This window comes from Silurus meridionalis, chromosome 22, assembly GCF_014805685.1.
Source record: "Silurus meridionalis isolate SWU-2019-XX chromosome 22, ASM1480568v1, whole genome shotgun sequence".
NCBI lineage: Eukaryota > Metazoa > Chordata > Actinopteri > Siluriformes > Siluridae > Silurus > Silurus meridionalis.
The window spans coordinates 13,097,822-13,116,428 of record NC_060905.1 but is presented as its reverse complement, the minus strand read 5'-3'; the positions used below and the strand labels follow the sequence as shown (position 1 = coordinate 13,116,428).

General features: G+C 35.4%; 1 protein-coding gene across 3 annotated transcripts in view; it reads right to left on the bottom strand.

Moving 5' to 3' along the window:
- Window positions 1–11,310: 11,310 nt before the first annotated feature.
- The window catches only part of csmd2 (CUB and Sushi multiple domains 2), a 359,814-nt gene continuing 352,517 nt past the window's right edge, over window positions 11,311–18,607 (bottom strand). For 2 of the 3 annotated variants that reach the window (XM_046834777.1, XM_046834780.1), the window contains exon 71: window positions 11,311–15,966. The gene's annotated coding sequence lies outside the window, so the exon portion shown is untranslated. The remainder of the gene's footprint in view (window positions 15,967–18,607) is intronic. The other variant, XM_046834778.1, reaches the window with a different exon arrangement.

The following is an 18,607-nucleotide window of genomic DNA, read 5'->3' as shown; positions in this document are numbered from 1 at the left end:
AGCAAACAAACTAAATAAGTGGCCCTGCCAGTCTATCTACCAGTTACCCAACTGAAAGAATATATATCTTTTATTAGAGCAGAAAGTCTGGCAGTCTGGACCCCAGCCAGTCTGGGTCAGCTGAGCCTTAATGACCTTTGCCTTGATAAGAATGAAAGAAAAAAAAAACTAAACTAAATCTATATAAAGGTAATGAGTGCTGATAGCAATATATCACTTGAGGATAAAGTTATTGCTGTTATTACACAGTGCCCTCTAAAAAATATTGGGTCCACAACCTTATACATACTATATTAGTTATGTGAAAGCTGATATACTGTGGTTGGATACTTTCTTTTCATGACTTTCTTCCATGAAATGTATTGAGTCCATTCTGGTCTTGGAATAGCAGCATTTAGGTCTGAAAGATGCCCAATATTTAACCTGCAGTAGGAATTTCTTTATGTCTGGTCCTAATTTAGTTTATTAATTTAACACATGCATGGATGCTTGGATACATATATACTTTATATATATTTTTTTAAGCAAATTATTTTTAAAGCAAAAGGCATTTATTGATTTAAAGATAATAGAATAATACATTGTACATGTCAAAAACAGAGAGGTGACCCCCAGAGTGAAACCCAGTGTGATTTACAGGAAATATAGGCAGTTTTTGAAAATCACTTGACCAACTAAATTAGTAGACTTGAACTAATTGACAGAGATTGAGGCTTAGTACTTAGTAGATTTAGCAAGAAATTACACACAGAAGCATAAAAAATTAATAAAACAATTAAAGGAAACTACACTCAGGTAAACACAATTAAAAAAAAAATGTCAACAGCAGGATGAGAACAGAAATTGCAAACAGAACAGAGAGCTAAAACAAAAGCAGATGGTGCTGTCAACAATTACTGATTGTTTGGAACAGAGAAAAATATATAATTTAAATTAAAAAAAAAAAAAAAAAATATATATATATATATATATATATATATATATATATATATATATATATATATATATATATATATATATATATATATATATATATATATATAAGTAAATAGATAAATAGATATAGGTTTTATATAAATAACCCTAGTTAAAAATAGATAAATAGATATAGGTTTTATATAAATAACCCTAGTTAAAAAAAAGTTGTGACACTGTGAAATGAAAGAAAAACAAAATGCAATATTTTGCAAACTCATTATTCATAACACTCAGTACTCATTAACACTATTTTATTCACAACAGAACATAGAAAACATATCAAATGTTGAAACTGAGGAAATGTACAATTATAAGAAAAAAAAATCATTTTGAATTTGACAGCTGCAACACATCTCAAAAGTTCATCATCTCATGTTTATAAAATGGAACAGTTGGAGAAACCAAAATTGTAACTAATGAGGTTAATTGACAACAGGGCTTTAAAATGAATGGGTATAAATTGAATATCTTAAAGAGGCAGAGTCTCACAGAAGTAAAGATAGGCAGAGCTTTAACAAACTGTGAAAATTTGTGGCAAAAGTTTGGTAAAGAGCGTCACATACAGTAGGTGTTTGGTCTAGTGTCCTTATAGCGTACCATATAGTAGTGCAGTTACTTAATGCAGTATTTATTGATTTATAAATGATTTATATAATGCACAACTTATTATGAGTCTGCCAGCCAAAGATCTCCATCCAACCAACTACAACACTCCTGCACCTAAACATGAAAACGAAAACCTGACCACTAAGTTGAGGGTTCTATTTGTGAATATTTACAGTAGTTATGCAGGTTTAAGAATTATGCAGCATGTTGGACCCAAGGGGGTCTTTCGCCTTGCAATAACAAATCTTATAGTATTTTTTAAATATTTAGTTATTTTCTGTAAGAGGCTTAGTCTTCAATATAATTCCATATAAATCTACTAGGATTCAAGTTTATCCCCAGTTTGAGGAATGCATAAACAACCAATGCATCTGTTTGCGAGATTTCTCACTTTCTTGGAAATGAAAGACGTGAGTCATCTACGATTATACATTCCATTTCTGTACTCTGCAGCTTAAGCTTGGCCTGCAAAATAACAAAGGTCATCCTGTGAGATCTACCTATAATGACAGACAGACAATAAGCATTGGGTTGTTCCTTCAGTTGGACAAAAGCTCTCTGGCAGATTAAGTAGAAGCCTTGCTGACCTCAAAGAAGGAGAGACAAAATAGACTTTCAGCAGTCTGTCCAGTCTCTGTGTCCTTGAGCTGTGAGACCAGTCAGAATTTTCGCATGATGCAAAATCAACCTAAAAATGGTAAGAGCTCAGGTGGGAGGATAGGCAATATCATCCAGAACATAACCTATGCCTTTATTTCATAATAAATAAAAAAAACAAGCGCTAGTATGTATTTGCTTGACAAATTTGCTTGTAAAATTAGAAATGTTAAAACAGCAACACAGCAGAACAAGTTAGTTTGACAAAGCTGGTACACTGAAGATGAAAAAGGAAAAAGCCATATATGTAAGTAACTCCTTAGATGTAAGACACTGTATATGATTCATGGCCATTGCTTGACAAAATTTGTGTATATAGCAGAAATAACTTTGGTGTAATTGAGAATAAATTACATATCAAGACTTTATAATAATCCTATACTTATAAAATACTTTATAATAATTTGCAAATGAAAAAAGGAACTATATTTAACAGACTTTACATTTTAATGGATTTGATTCTAATTACATTGTTTTGCTTATTACAAATGCTATGCTTTTTTTTCTGACAATCTTATTATTGTAAAATTGGCCTTATAGTATGACACAATTCATGAAATGTTGCTTGAGGTGAGATGTTTATGAGATTAGGTAATATTATTAGTGAGAATAATAGAATTTCAAATATGTTTCTGCAATTAAACAACATCAAAATCAAGATGGTAGGCCAAATATATGCTATTTTTGTGGAAAACCTGCTGAATGAAAGGAAAAAAGTTGTTGTGTTAAATATCAATGCATTTTATTAACATTCATGGTATTTGACAGAGTGACTTATAATTACAGTCTCATTCATACAACAGAGCAGTTGAGGGTTAAGAGTCTTGCTTAAGGGCCAAGCAGTGGCAGCTTGGTGGTGATGAAATTTGAGTATTTGAGCTAATCAACTTTAATTTTGTGCTGCCAAGAATTGTGCAATTCAGTTGTCTGAAAGCAGTGATATCATGTCATTCACTAGATTGTTGTATTTGCATGATATGTTTGGCAAAGAGAAGGGGATCTTCTTTGCCGATTGAAATGGACCACCTCGATTTAATAGGGCATATTAACTTGTATTTGACAATTTGTCAAGTGAAATTGATAGCAATGGATTTGCAAATTGATTGAGTTGTTTTTTTTATTGCATGAAATGAAACAAACTAAAAATGGTGGTATGTAGAGCTAAAAAAACATACTCATAAAAGTATTTTATTCATTGGTCAGAAACACTAAGGTAAGCTAGTGTATAATTATATAAGTTAAAACATTTCGCAACATATTTCCCCTTTTTGTTTAACACTCCAAATCTTCAAAACATTCAAATCACATTTCTACAGAATAAAAGTCACCATCTGTCCAAAATGCATGGCATGTCTTGTTCACTTCATGCCGTTGGATCGATTCAGGTGTGAATTGCTTCCTTTCTGCAAATGAACCACACTGGAGTTCTATTTGGACCTGAGTGTGATTATTGTTGTTTTCAATGGTCTGAAACTGCAAAAGAATAAACACACAAGGATTGATTCACAGGGACTAAAAACAGCAGGTGTGAACACAAACCAAGTCATGAGCCAGACTAGATTAACTGCATAGCCTTTACTGTGGCTTATATCATATGGAAAAACAGCAGTTTTAAAAGCACTAAGCCTGCAACAATCTGAGACATTAGTTGGGATAATTTCTTTATTCGTTATGAAGTTCTGACATCAAAAAGGAGGCCATTTGAGATGGAATCAGTAATGAAAGGCATTGTCAAAACTGTCAACTTCAGCAAAGGCAATGCTTTCAATGAATCATCTTTTTAAGACCCTGTGTGCGCATCACGCAACTTCTTTTTCATTCTGCTGTCAGGATACTAAGGTAAGGTGGTCAGCCACATGAGGAGAAGCAAGTCACCACTCGCAAATGTGTTTTCTGAGGAGAAATTGCTGTTAATTGTCATAGCTTGCTGATGCCAGGAAACTTTAAGGTCAGGATGTTCTTTTCAGTCATTGTGAACAAATTCAAGGATTGTAAGCACCTGCTGAAGTTGACAACTCAGGCATAGCAGTCGACACCTGCAGTTCAAGATTTATTAAAGAAATTTTCTCCTACTACATGAATAAACACATCAAAGCAACATGTCTATCAAAGAAACGGGTCGCTGGCGTGACTTGCATCGACTAAGAGAGTCTGGATGACTCCAAAAGTTACTGGGAAGTTTAAAGATTTGACCCCTGCCACTTTCAAACCCAGAGAATCGATAGCATCATTAAACCTAAAGCATCCAAGCAAAACAAATGTTTTATTGCTGCTGCCCTTCACACCAATCGCAAATGTTAGTAAATGCTTTTGAAATGCCTGTAGCCCTGTTTTCTTTGAATCGCAGTGGGATCAGTTGGAGTGTACAGAACAGACAAGCACACACCTCTCATTACGTAAATGTATTTTTTTTTTTTTATTAATGGTTTTGAAAATATACATTTTTCGTACTGCTTAAGTCACATTATAAATGGCTGACAACAACAGGAGTAGCCTTGAACTGTTTAAAACCCCTAGTATCGAACCTAAAAAGCTACAGTGCCCTCCACAATTATTGGCACCCCTGTTTAAGATGTGGTCGTGGACTTCTAAAAATTCTCCTTTTTTTTAAAACAACATAGAACCCAAATGCAAAAAAAGAGAAAAATCCAACCTTTCATTTAAGTACACAACTTTGGTGGTAAAAAAAATCATACATTTAGAAAAAAAAAAAAACTTGAAATCATGTGTCCCACAATTATTGGCACCCCTAACAATTCCTCTGAAAAATTTAATTTTTTTTTTTTTAAATATATTTTTCTGTAGTTGCTAAGGTTGGTCAGGGTATCTAGGGACTTTTAATTAGTAATTCATGATTTCCTGTGTCCCTGGGGTATAAATATGACGTGACACAGAGGCCTAATTCTCTTACCCATTTGTCAACATGGCAAAGACAAGAGAACACACCATTCAAGTAAGGCAGATGTGTGTCGACCTTCATAAGTCAGGCAATGCTACAAGAAAATAGCCACTCGCCTTAATTTGCCGGTATCTACAGTCAGAGGAATCATTAAGAAGTTTAAAACAACTGGAACAGTGACAAACAAGGCTGGAAGAGGTCCCAAGTTTATCTTGCCACAACGCACAGTGAGGAGGATGGTAAGAGAAGTAAAAAAATTTCCCAAGCTCACCGTCACAGAATTGCATCAAAGAGTGGCATCTTGGGGTCACAGAGTCTCCAAAACAACCATCAGACGCTCTCTACATGCCAACAAGCTGTTTGGGAGGCATGCAAGGAAAAAGCCTTTTCTCACTAACACTCACAAACGTAAACGCCTGGAGTTTGCTAAGCGGTACTGGGACTTCAACTGGGATCGTGTGCTTTGGTCAGATGAGACTAAGATTGAGCTTTTTGGCAACAAACACTCTAAGTGGGTCTGGCGTAAAACAAAAGATGAGTATGCCGAAAAGCACCTCATGCCCACCGTGAAGTATGGTGGAGGATCTGTGATGCTGTGGGCCTGTTTCTCTTCCAAAGGCCCTGGGAACCTTGTTAGGGTGCATGGCATTATGAACGCTTTGAAGTACCAGGATATTTTAAATAAAAACCTGATGGCCTCTGCCAGAAAGCTGAAGATGGGTCGTCATTGGGTCTTTCAGCAGGATAATGATCCAAAACATGTGGCAAAATCTACACAAAAGTGGTTCAGCAGTCACAAACTTAAGGTCCTCCCATGGCCATCTCAGTCCCCAGACCTCAACCCAATCGAAAACCTGTGGGGCGAGCTAAAGAGAAGAGTGCATAAGAGAGGACCCAGGACACTGGATGATCTAGAAAGATTGTGCAAAGAAGAATGGTCAAAAATCCCTCTCTCTGTGTTCTCCAATCTTGTGAAATGTTATAGTAGGAGATTAAGTGCTGTCTTGTTGGCAAAAGGAGGTTGTACAAAGTATTAACATCAGGGGTGCCAATAATTGTGGCACACATGATTTCAAGTGCCAATAATTGTGGAGGGCACTGTATATAGTTCATAATATACACTATATATATATATATATATATATATATATATATATATATATATATATATATATATATATATATATATATATAGTTCATAATATACAATATGATCAGGCATTTTGATTATATTATTATGATATGATATTATAACATTGATTATGATATTATAAAATTATGAGCGGTGAAGTAAATAACTGATTATATCTTCATCATGGCACCAGTTAGTGGGTGAGATATATTTGGTAACAAGTGAACATTTTGTCCTCAAAGTTGATGTGTTAGAAGCAGGAAAAATAGGCACGTGTAAGGATGTGAGCGAGTTTGACGAGGGCCAAAATGTGACGTCTAGACGACTGTCAGAGCATCTCCAAAACTGCAATTCTTGTGGGATGTTCCCAGTCTGAAATGGTCTGATCCAACAGATGAGCTCCTGTAGCTCAAATTGCTGAAGAAGTTATTTTCCTTATCTGAATTTCTGCTGTTGGACAAAAGCTCTCTGGCAGATTAAGTAGAAGCCTTGCTGACCTCAAAGAAGGAGAGACAAAATAGACTTTCAGCAGTCTGTCCAGTCTCTGTGTCCTTGAGCTGTGAGACCAGTCAGAATTTTCGCATGATGCAAAATCAACCTAAAAATGGAAAGAGCTCAGGTGGGAGGATAGGCAATATCATCCAGAACATAACCTATACCTTTATTTCATAATAAATAAAAAAACAAGCGCTAGTATGTATTTGCTTGACAAATTTGCTTGTAAAATTAGAAATGTTAAAACAGCAACACAGCAGAACAAGTTAGTTTGACAAAGCTGGTACACTGAAGATGAAAAAGGAAAAAGCCATATATGTAAGTAACTCCTTAGATGTAAGACACTGTATATGAGTGCATAAGAGAGGACCCAGGACACTGGATGATCTAGAAAGATTGTGCAAAGAAGAATGGTCAAAAATCCCTCTCTCTGTGTTCTCCAATCTTGTGAAATGTTATAGTAGGAGATTAAGTGCTGTCTTGTTGGCAAAAGGAGGTTGTACAAAGTATTAACATCAGGGGTGCCAATGATTGTGGCACACATGATTTCAAGTGCCAATAATTGTGGAGGGCACTGTATATAGTTCATAATATACACTATATATATATATAGTTCATAATATACAATATGATCAGGCATTTTGATTATATTATTATGATATGATATTATAACATTGATTATGATATTATAAAATTATGAGCGGTGAAGTAAATAACTGATTATATCTTCATCATGGCACCAGTTAGTGGGTGAGATATATTTGGTAACAAGTGAACATTTTGTCCTCAAAGTTGATGTGTTAGAAGCAGGAAAAATAGGCACGTGTAAGGATGTGAGCGAGTTTGACGAGGGCCAAAATGTGACGTCTAGACGACTGTCAGAGCATCTCCAAAACTGCAATTCTTGTGGGATGTTCCCAGTCTGAAATGGTCTGATCCAACAGACGAGCTCCTGTAGCTCAAATTGCTGAAGAAGTTATTTTCCTTATCTGAATTTCTGCTGAATTCCTGATTTAGACATTTTTTTGTTTATTATTTTGGCCTTGGCCCACCCTGAAGACAAGCCATTGTACAGCTGTGTGTATATATATGTAACTAATTACACTTGTCTTAACAATATACCAAAACCTTGTGTAGCAAACCTTTGTGTGTGTCTAGTTTGTGTTATTTTATAAAGATATCCATTCTTTTGAATTCCGAGCTAGTTGCCCTAACCCTTGACTGGGTCATAACAAAGCTGTTCATGCTCCAAGGTTCACGACTGTTTTGGCGGCAAAAGGGGGACCCAAACAAAATTAGGCAGGTGGTCATAATGTTATATATATATATATATTGTTATTTATAGCTTTATTATATTTCATGTGTGTTATCTCTTTTCTCTGGTACGTTCAGGGAAGCGCTTCCGCTCCTTGAAAGCAAACACAGAGAGAATGAGGCGGAGCTTCTTCCCGTAGGCCATTCAGAGTTTAAATCATGAAACATCCAGGATCTATTACTGGACCTTTAATCTCCATCTTTTTTCTGCACAACTTTTTTGCACTATGATACATTAATCTCTGGACTGTCACTTTAAGGACAATCACATCAATCACCTTAAATTTTTATGTTTTACTGTCATACGCATCCATGTATATACACATATTTTCATATATCTTCATATATTTTATATCTTATATCGTTTATACTTTTTATTTATCTACCTTCTTTTTTTCTTGGTATGTTTTTCCTAATGCCATTCCCTTTATATTCCATTCCATTTTACACTTGAATGCATGTCGTACTCTGTATGTATGTGACAAATAAAATTTGATTTGATTGATTATCTCTCATTAGCTTCTGTGTGCACCATAGTCAGCAGTTACTGTCCTGATGAGTGCCAGTAAGGGCTATCAGAGCACCTCATAATCAGTTTTCCTGTGATTGCACTTGCTCTACCATTACAGTTTTTTTGCTTGGTCAGGAGTACTTCTAAATACACACACCCTCATGAACAGGAACAACTTGATAACTTGCTATACACTGAAATGTGCATATGCACAGTTTATGCACCAAACTATGCATACACATGGGTGATGAATGAGACACCTGGACTAGTGCTCCTGCAACAGAATCATCCCTTACACAGTTTCAGATAGAAAGCGTTGTGGAAAAAAAAAAAAAAACAACTAATCAGCATTGCCAGGTCTTATTCTAAATAAGGAACTCATTACAGAACTTACAATAACTGGGACTGTATGGTTTTTACATTGAGCGTGGAGGTGGAGGTGGACGTGTCTTCACCATCTGATTGTGGTTTTAATGATTTGACTGCAAGCAAAAAAGTATAAAGGATTGAACAGTTGAGCTCTACATCAGAAGGATCCACAGTTGCGTTTCAGTCGTGGGTGAAACAAAGGTATTTTCAGAGTTGCTCTTTTCTTTCTACAACACAAGAAAGATGAAAGCTTTTTGCCCAAAGCGTAAGGGATACTGTATTTTTAATCATTTAGATTGCAGCTGCCTTTACTGCAATGTTGTGCATATTTTGAAAGTAAAATGCTTTGATTGGAACATGAAAAACAGAGATCATATATTGTATTTAAAGATGTGCTAAACATATCCATATTCAAAGCTCAGATTTGTCATGTAGGTCTGTTTACTCTCAATGCAAAGCATCATTAAAGTAGCCATAAACAAACATTGGTATTTTGTCTTTTTTTATTGTATCACAAAGCCAATGAGTTTATAGTCCTTGATTCTATTTACTGTATTGTACTTTCCTTTGTTTGAACCAATTTCAGTGTGACCTTTACTGAAATGTACTGAATTATCCGTTGGTCCCATTTGTATCACTCTACGTTAGATTGATCCAAGGATTATGGTAGAAACCTGTAAAGGTATTGAGAGAAATCCTGAAAAATGTGAAATTTGAAGAAATAGCAGCCACCTTGCTTTGTTGCTTGTGTTTCATGCTTGAGCCAGAGATCCAATGGCATCTTGACCTCTAGCACCTCTATTATCTTCACACTATCCCCACAGGGATTTAAGAAGAATCCAGAAGATCTGACAGAGATGCTTTGCTAATGGTCTGTAGTTTGTTCCCTCTATGTGAGGAGGTAGGGTTTTCACCTTGCAGAATTAAGCCCCGAAGCCAAACTGTGAGTCAGAAAGAGCCAAATGACTCAGCTTTTAAGGCAGAGGGTTCATGTCACCATTAGCAAAATATTCATGACCTTTATCAAATCCACTGGAGAGTAGCCTTGCCTAAGCTTAATAATCACTGCTATTGTCTGACATTTGCATTCCTCATGAGTGGCCAATACTATGGTCAGGTGGTTAAAAAACTGTTACAGGCTGTTAAGCTTGAATCTTGAAAAATCTTGGAAAAAAAAAAGATTATTGTGCCCAACCTACTGTACAGTATACTACTCCAGTGAAGGGTGTTTGAGGAATTTACAATAATATCAAAATGAATATATTTGATGTGTAAATGGGAGGAACATTCAAAATCACCAAAAGACTGAATAACTGTCAGTGAGTGAAGGTCCAGAGCGTCAGTAATCTTTCAGCCATGGGCACGTTTCAGTGAAAGATTTGAGAGCAGTCTGGCATTTCCCAACCTGCTGTGAGCCAAATAATGACAGCTACAGTATTACATGCATTCGTATTACTCATACCACTATATATTACATTTCCAAATATGGCATTGGAAAAGACAGCAGTAATGAAATATTTTCATGCCATTGCAGTTTTTTAAATTGAACTGGGACAACAGATTACACATACTATATGTAGTCATAAAATCCATATACTATATGGTCATTTGGTCATTCTGTAAATGCGTGAGTGTTTTTGGGGGTGGGGATCAGAAGGCTGTGCATAAACATTAAAATCTGTAGTTTGTTTGTTTATAATTAGTCTATTTTTTGTTTGTCTGAGTACCGAACTTTGTAATATTTCGGTACTCAGATATACACTAAATAGACAAAACCATAAGCATAACCATAAAACAATAACTATAAGATTTGTATTACCTTTGTATAGCCTATGTTTTTTAGTACGATGTTCCCCTACCTTTTGGAGTGTGCAGATTTGTGCTCATTCATCCACAAGGGCGTTTTTTAAAGTCAGGTACTGATGTAGGTGAGTTGAGGAGGTCTGGGGTGTAGTCAGTGTTCCAGTTCATCCTGAAGCTGTGCAATAGGGATGAGGTCAGAGTTCTATAGCAGGCACCTCAAGATCTTCCACTCCAACCAATGTAAAGCGTATCTTCATATAGCTCGGTTTGTGCAGAGGGGCATTGCCATGCTGGTACAGATTTGAGTGTCCAAGTTCAAATGAAGTAAAATGTCACCACATCCAGAAACCTTCGCCACAATTGTGTGCCTCCAACTTTGCGGTGACAGTTTGGGCAAAAAACACATATGGCTGGAAAAGTCAAGTGTCCCAATACCTCTGTCCATATAAGTGATAATTACAATTCTAAAGAATGAAAGCTTTACTGTATAATTAGATTATTTTCAAGATTCAATTCTTGCAACCACAATAAATTCATAGAAACAACTGCAAAAAATACGTGTTTTTATTTATTTATTTTTATTCAAAAACTTTCAAAATATGTTTCAAGTTCAAGAAAGTTTAAGCTTAAACACAATGCAAAGCATCATATACAGACGGATAAAATACATTTTATATACTGCAGACGAGCCATGTCGGGGATTACATATGTACAATATGTAAACATGTATATACATTTCTTTTATACATTTACAAAAAAAAAGCTTTGTTTCTATTTTCTCTTTGTATATAGATATTTGTATATTCCCCACTAGCATTTGTACTACAATAATGAAAAACATTTACATATCTGTCAATCAATTTTTCTCTTTTTATATTACAAATGTGTTTCCATAAAAATATATCTCTGTACAAAATATTTTTTTTTTTCATTTATTTGTTCTCCTTTTTTTTTTTTTAACCTTGCGTAATTCACAGCAGGCCTTTCCATTCGAGTCCATGATGTTTTACTTTTCTTACACTTGCTTTGCAACATAACCCTTTTGGTCAAAGAGCATAGAACTGCAGTCTGACTGTTGTTCCTTGAGGCTTTGGCTAGACAAAGCAGTAAGTCACTCAAAGTTGGGCACTTCTCTCTTGCAGAGCGGAGAGGAATGCATCGCTAGATTGGGTTCCTTTTTTTAATAAACACAAAAACAACAGAAAACAAATAAAAGTTAAATAACATTACAAATTATAAGTATGATGAAGGTATGTACTAAATATATGATGTATCTCAATAATTTAGTTCAGTGACCTTTTTAAAATGAAATCGTCTGTACATGTACTCAGGGGGAAAAAAAATAATATTCCATTATGTGAAATTTAATGTAAAGAGTTTAGGCTGTTATTTGTTTTGTTCTTTTCCATGTCCTTTTTTTTTCTTCAGGTATTATGGACATTATGAAGGGGATCCATTACAGGCAACAAAAAACAGTTACATTTAATTTAGCATGACTATTTCCATATTTAAGTCAACCTTTTTTTGTCCACATGAGGCAATAGACTGAGATTCATAAGTGAGCCATGAAGATTAGTCACAACCAGGGGTGAAATATCCATGGGATCCAAGGTATTAACTCATGAATATGTACTTTATATTAATGCTAATGCTAATACTGCCAAATTAATAAAAGAGCGACCAACCCATACAGCTTTAACAACAATAATTAGTGTTTGACTCACACTCAAATATGGGTGTATCTTGGAAACGAAGCACATCCCTTTTCAGTTCACCAGCAGAGCCAAGCAAACCTGCTTCTAAGTGATAAACATGAGTCAGCGCCATCGCTGATGAGAAATATGTGGCATGACCATGACTTCAAACCCTCACTGCCTCGCTTTCATTTCTCCAGAGCAAAGAACAGCTACAATCATTTTATAGAACCTTAAATGATCAACAGGGAAGCTATTTGGCAAAAAGGCATCAATTAATTTACTCCAGATGAATAGATTTTTATTTGCTAGGTGCATTTAATAAGTCAAAGTAGTATAGTACCCTGGCAAATGAGCACCATTCGTTTATTTTTTCTACTTTTCCTAATAAAAAATACTACAACAGCAGGAAAGACTTACAAATACAGCAATTATACATGATAGCATTTTTTTGTATTTTTTTGTTGCAAGAATCCCTCAAGTCTTATGATCGCAAACTATTGAGAATAAGTGCAAATGTCTTTAAAACATGGAATTTGTCTCCTTTTCGGTTTTATCATGTTTTATATTCTTCCTTGGGCTTAGAATAACACAAAGGCTACACTCGCAGTCAAAAATACTTTTGAAAGATGAACCGTTGACTTTGGAATTCTTCCCAGCTTTTTTTTTTTTTTTAACACACCCTTGTACATTATCGACCTGGCAAATAGGGAACTAAGGAACGAGTAAATGTTCTGTGAGTCAAATACAACACAGAGAGGTACCATGAGGCACATGGTGCTAGAACTATATAAGAAAAAAAACCTCAAGAAACTTCAGAGGTTATCAGAATTTTTGTAAACCGTTTTTTTTTTTTTTTTTATATAGTTTTGCAACAAAGAAAAAATGTGATAAAAGAAAAGAAGGGTTAAAAAATCAAACAGAAAAACAAGCAAAAAAAAAAACTTTCTGCCTCGGGTTCTGTTGAGAAAATAATCAGTGATAAAGCGAACGTGTTTTCATGGGACTTCATAGCAGTAATTTTGTCCAACCTCTAACTCTAAAGCAATAACTCACTAAAAGCCTTTTAGTCATTTTCTATCCTTTTAATACAACTGCCACTGCATGACTATCAGTAAGTGCCTGAATTTTGGGATGGTAAATAAATGATTGTGGACACACAATAATAAATCTAAAATATATGATGTGCAGGGAGCAGAGTATAAGTGAGCAGCCATTTCCTCTGATAAAGCAATTTGTAATGAAATCATAGTGGGAGAAAAAAAAAAACAAGAAGTGAATGCCAATTGGTTTAAAACAACTATTTTGCCTGTGGAATCACAAGGGAAATACAATCTTTTTTGTGTTTTTTTCCCCCCATCAACAGGCACTGGCTGATCTATTCATGTAGCTGAGATAATTTATAGATTAAAAAAAAAGGAATACAATTGTAAAAGTAATTACTGAACAAGAGATAAAATAGAGCAAAGAGACAGTATAGGGATTCTTTGCAGAAGGTATTTTCCTTAGCAAATAATAGCAGGGATTTTGTTGGCCTAAAGGAAGCAATTGATTTTTTTTTTAGAGTTTATATGCAGAAATAATTTTTTTTTTAAATAAATAAAAAAAATTATGATTAAGGGCAAAGAGACATGCTATTCAGAAATCCATCTCAGTAGTATTTGGAAAACTAAATATGCTTGATGAAGCAGGACAATAAAATGAACTCAAGATGATCAGATCTCTTTTCAGGTCTCAAGTATAACCTTGAAGCCTCACCAAGCACACCTAATATATAAGCACACACAAAACACTGGAGTGTCCTAACCATCCACTCAATGAGGGGAAAAAAAAACAACATCACTGACTTCCCTTGATTTTTTTAATTGTATTACTTCTTTCTCTGGCTCTCCTACACAATGCATTTTAAAATGACCTAAACTCTTTCATTTATTCATCTTCACTAAGTGCTTTATCCTGGGTGGGTCACAGTGGATCCAGAACCTGGATCATTGCACATGAGGCTGAAATGTATATTCTGGAATAGACGATACAATGTGCACACATTCGGATATGTCCATATCATTATTTTCTGGAGAAAAATATCAAGAAAAAAAAATGAACGTTCTAATGAGAAAGGAACACTTTGCTGTGAACAATGCAAATTTCTTGCTTGTTCCCTTGACCAAAAAAAAGAAAAAGTGCAGAACTCCCCTGCCGGGCGATCAGAGTTTGCCTTGACATTGCATTCTTGCTACAGTGTAAGGCATTGAGACATACAGGAATCGACCGACTCTGCACTTTAGGTAACCTTTCCAAAAAGAAAGTAAAGATATTTAAATAACGGATGTCACAGCCCTCTAAAAGACTTCATCCCACTGATATACAAAGTTAAAGAACCATGCTATTGCACACCAGCTCTGCAGTTCCTTCGACCTGAGCATTCAGAGCATGCCTTCATTTTCAAAATCTTAGTGAATGGAACTGCACTGTAATGACAGATGACGGGGGTAAAAAGGCTCCTGCCCCATGTAGGAATGTAGATACTCTCCAAAGTCTTGAATGTGCATTACATTTTCATCTGTAGATGCCGGAGCGACAACAACAACAACAACAAAAAAAAAGATGGATTGCCTAAAGCCTGCTTTCCTTTCATATTTTCTCCCTCCATCGTTCTCCCGCAATGTTCTCCTCAGGGGCATGTGCAGCCTGTCCAATCTCAGCCAGGCGGGCGAAATGCTACGAAGAAGAGAACACTCCATCCTCTGGGTTGGAACAAGTAGAGAAAGGTGCTAATGATAGAATCCTTGTCTTCTAATAAGCCTCAAAATCTCATTCCACTTCAATTCAGGGCTCTGTGGCTTCAGGTGAAAATTTCACAGGAATCGATAGTGAAAGTGGCAGCCAGAGAGATCCAGTAATGCGAACAAAGTCTGCACTTATCCACAATCTCGCAGCTTCAGTGCGCAAGAAAGAAAAGAAGAAGAAGGGAAGAAAAAAAACCAACCAAAATGTATTCAATGGAGAAAATGTAGAAAACAAAATGAAGCTCTCTGACTGTCCAGGGTGTTCTTCTCACTGGTTTTTGCAAGACTCTTCCCAAATCCCTGTTCACTCAGAAGAAACAGCGCACGTCAGCCTCTGGCTACTGAGACCCTCATCACACTCTACGTCTCGTTCTCTTGTTTTGTTCAGTGAGTGACAGAATCGCAAGCATCCTCTCTGCCGTGCCAAAGTTTCGTGAAAGCTCTCCGGCAGAAAAAACTAAAGAGAAACAGCAGACATATAAGAACAGAGAGAGCGAGTTTGGGAGAATAGACACGGCTGTGTTTGTCACGTGTGTGTTTTTCTTGTTCGGAAATTTTCCTGCTTCTTAAATCAGGGTGTGATCTCTTTTTTGACTATAATTGTTAGAATCTTTTTAGTAAAGGAAAAATAGGCTTCCATTCTTGTTTGTCAGCCCACCCACACAGCCTGTTCCTGCTTGCGGGGGCACTTGAGTGGGCAGGGGAGAAAATACGATGTCAACCTGTCAAACAAAGAAAATGCATATGTAAAGAAGAGAAGGCCAGAGGTGAAATAAAAAAAAAAAGAGAGATGAACTAAATTTCAGGAAGAGAAAGCCAGAGTGTGATTAAGAAATAAAAGATGAAAAGGTGTGGTGTCAGGTAAGGAATGAACTGTGACAGGACACAATGTTACAGGAGAAAATATACAACAATATGGTGCCAAAATGCGACCTGCGAAACAAAGGTACAGTTGCTTACTAAAGGTTAATAATTTTCCTAATATCTAGACATCAAGGAGTGATTTTCAATTAAATTATTGTATTTATTACACATGCTTTTTAATGGTCTATAGCTACATTTAATTTGGTGCACAACTTTGTCTCTTTTTTTTGTAACTTATGTTATAGCAACTACAAAAGTTTTTTTTTTTTTTTTTGAGTGAATAATGCATTGAACGCGACTTGTCATTTGGAACACCATTACAAAGCACTGACACTGGAGACTCCTTCCATAAATGTTCTTTAAAAATGTCCTCAGAGAAACCATCACCATAGCAACTATTTGCATTTCCTGGAAAAAAAAAGGCTATTTTTTATGTTTATTAGATGATCTCATATTAGAGCTGACACTACTTCTTACACACACTATCAATTCCAAATTATATTTAAATCAAACGTATGTTTTCTGTAGGTGTAGCAGTCAATAAAATGGTAAATGAAAGTTTTCAGCATGAACACTGAAAATATTTTGTGGTTGGAAATGCAGTGCACATGTTGGGGGGGGGATCAGAAGCACAGATGTGACTGGCGCAAGCATTCAAAGCCCAGTTTCACCATTGGAACTAAAATGCCACAGCAAGTTATACTGCTGAGACTGTTGTAAAGAAAATGAATCTACACCTTCAGTCAGATTTTAGACTACAACAGTGCTGCAGTGTAATAGGAGATAGAAACAAATGTAAAATGTATTTATGGCCAAAAACTTCAAACCTTAACAAAAGTAGAGATGTACAAAATCTAAAAATATCATTGAAAAACACTTTAGGTTCATATTGTACTTTAAAACTCATAAGAGCATTTTCTTTTCATTTCGTCCAATAGGAAACCCTTTGGTTACAATACAAAGTTATTCCATGCTTTTGAAATTCGCTGGCTGTAACTTTTTAACTTTAACCCCTCTTACCCTACACAGTGTAATAAGTACACAGTGAAGAGGCAGTTTGGGAAATAATGGTAGTAAGCTTCAGAAAAACAGCACGACTGAATAATGCCAAGTGAGCAAAGGAATTGTTCCTGTGCTTTTCCCTCGAGGCTCTTTCATCAAACCGCATACTACAGTGTTGTTTTTTGATGCCATTAAACTCAAGGGCCTTCGCAAAATGAAGTCCACTGGATATAAAAAAGAGGCCTCAGGTGTGCGCTCAGATGATGGTGCAAGACAAAACTGTACATTAAATAAACCCCCCTTACAGTGCAACACTTTTTTTTTTAAATTTGATATATCCGCAACTATTATAAGTGTAAATATTAATTTTAATATTATGAATATTTGATACTGATACCAAAGGGAATAACCGCCCTACCTAATTATTACCTAAACAATTGTTAATAGTTTTATACAATTGTGGCAATTTATCTCTGTTCATGGCATCGAAAATATGTGTATGCAGTAATCCTTCATTTATCGCAGTGATTAGTTTTCAAAACCGCCCGCGATAAACGAAAAACCACATTTTATGTATACAGTAATCTACTGTATTAACATTTCTCTTCATTTTATAATTAATAATTTTATTTTTATTAATACATTTCATTATTTTAACATAAAACTATACGTTTTTTGGTCTATTGCGCTATCGGCGAGAGACCGGGAAACTCAGCTGAACAAATTAGTTATGTGGCAAATGCGATTCCACGATAAAACGGGGGGAATGAGATTCGAACCACGGTAAAGTGGGGGATTAAATATAGTCAGCTATGGTCATTATGATGTACTCACATTGGCCATCTTCATTCTCGTTAATGATGGTTGATCAGGTTACTTGAATTGTTGGAAGAGGCTGAAATGCTGCAGAGATGCAGCCTGATTTGCTTTCATAATAAATTGTATATTCCAATATCTCTATCGTTTTATTTTTTGGTCATTACTGCTGCAACATATGCATATGTCACATTGGATATCTTGTGGTACTGGATGTAGGTATATAATTTTTTTTTTACATATATTAATTGAATACATACTCAATGAGCACACTATTAGACCAATGCCTGATACCAGTGACAATAGAAATGTACCTCAACATTTACATATCTGTTCTACTCCACAACAGATGCCTCGCTGAATTAGACCATCTCTTCAATTTAAAAACAATACAGCTGTTAAATGTATTTTTTAACAATTTGTATTTTGCTATAAATTATAGACAAAACAGTCTTCATCATTAGTTTTGTTTATTCCTAGTAAATTAGTGTGTACATATCGCCCCTGTCTTAGCTGATAATACTTAAAAGTAGTTGTGAATATAAAACCGTTAACCATTAAAAGCAAACAGTTTATATGGCAAGAAATTAAAAAAAAAATAAATAAGAATCTAAGCCCTTTCCTTAACATGAATTTACAAATATTAATAATTAATAAAGGTTAACCCACACTATATGGACG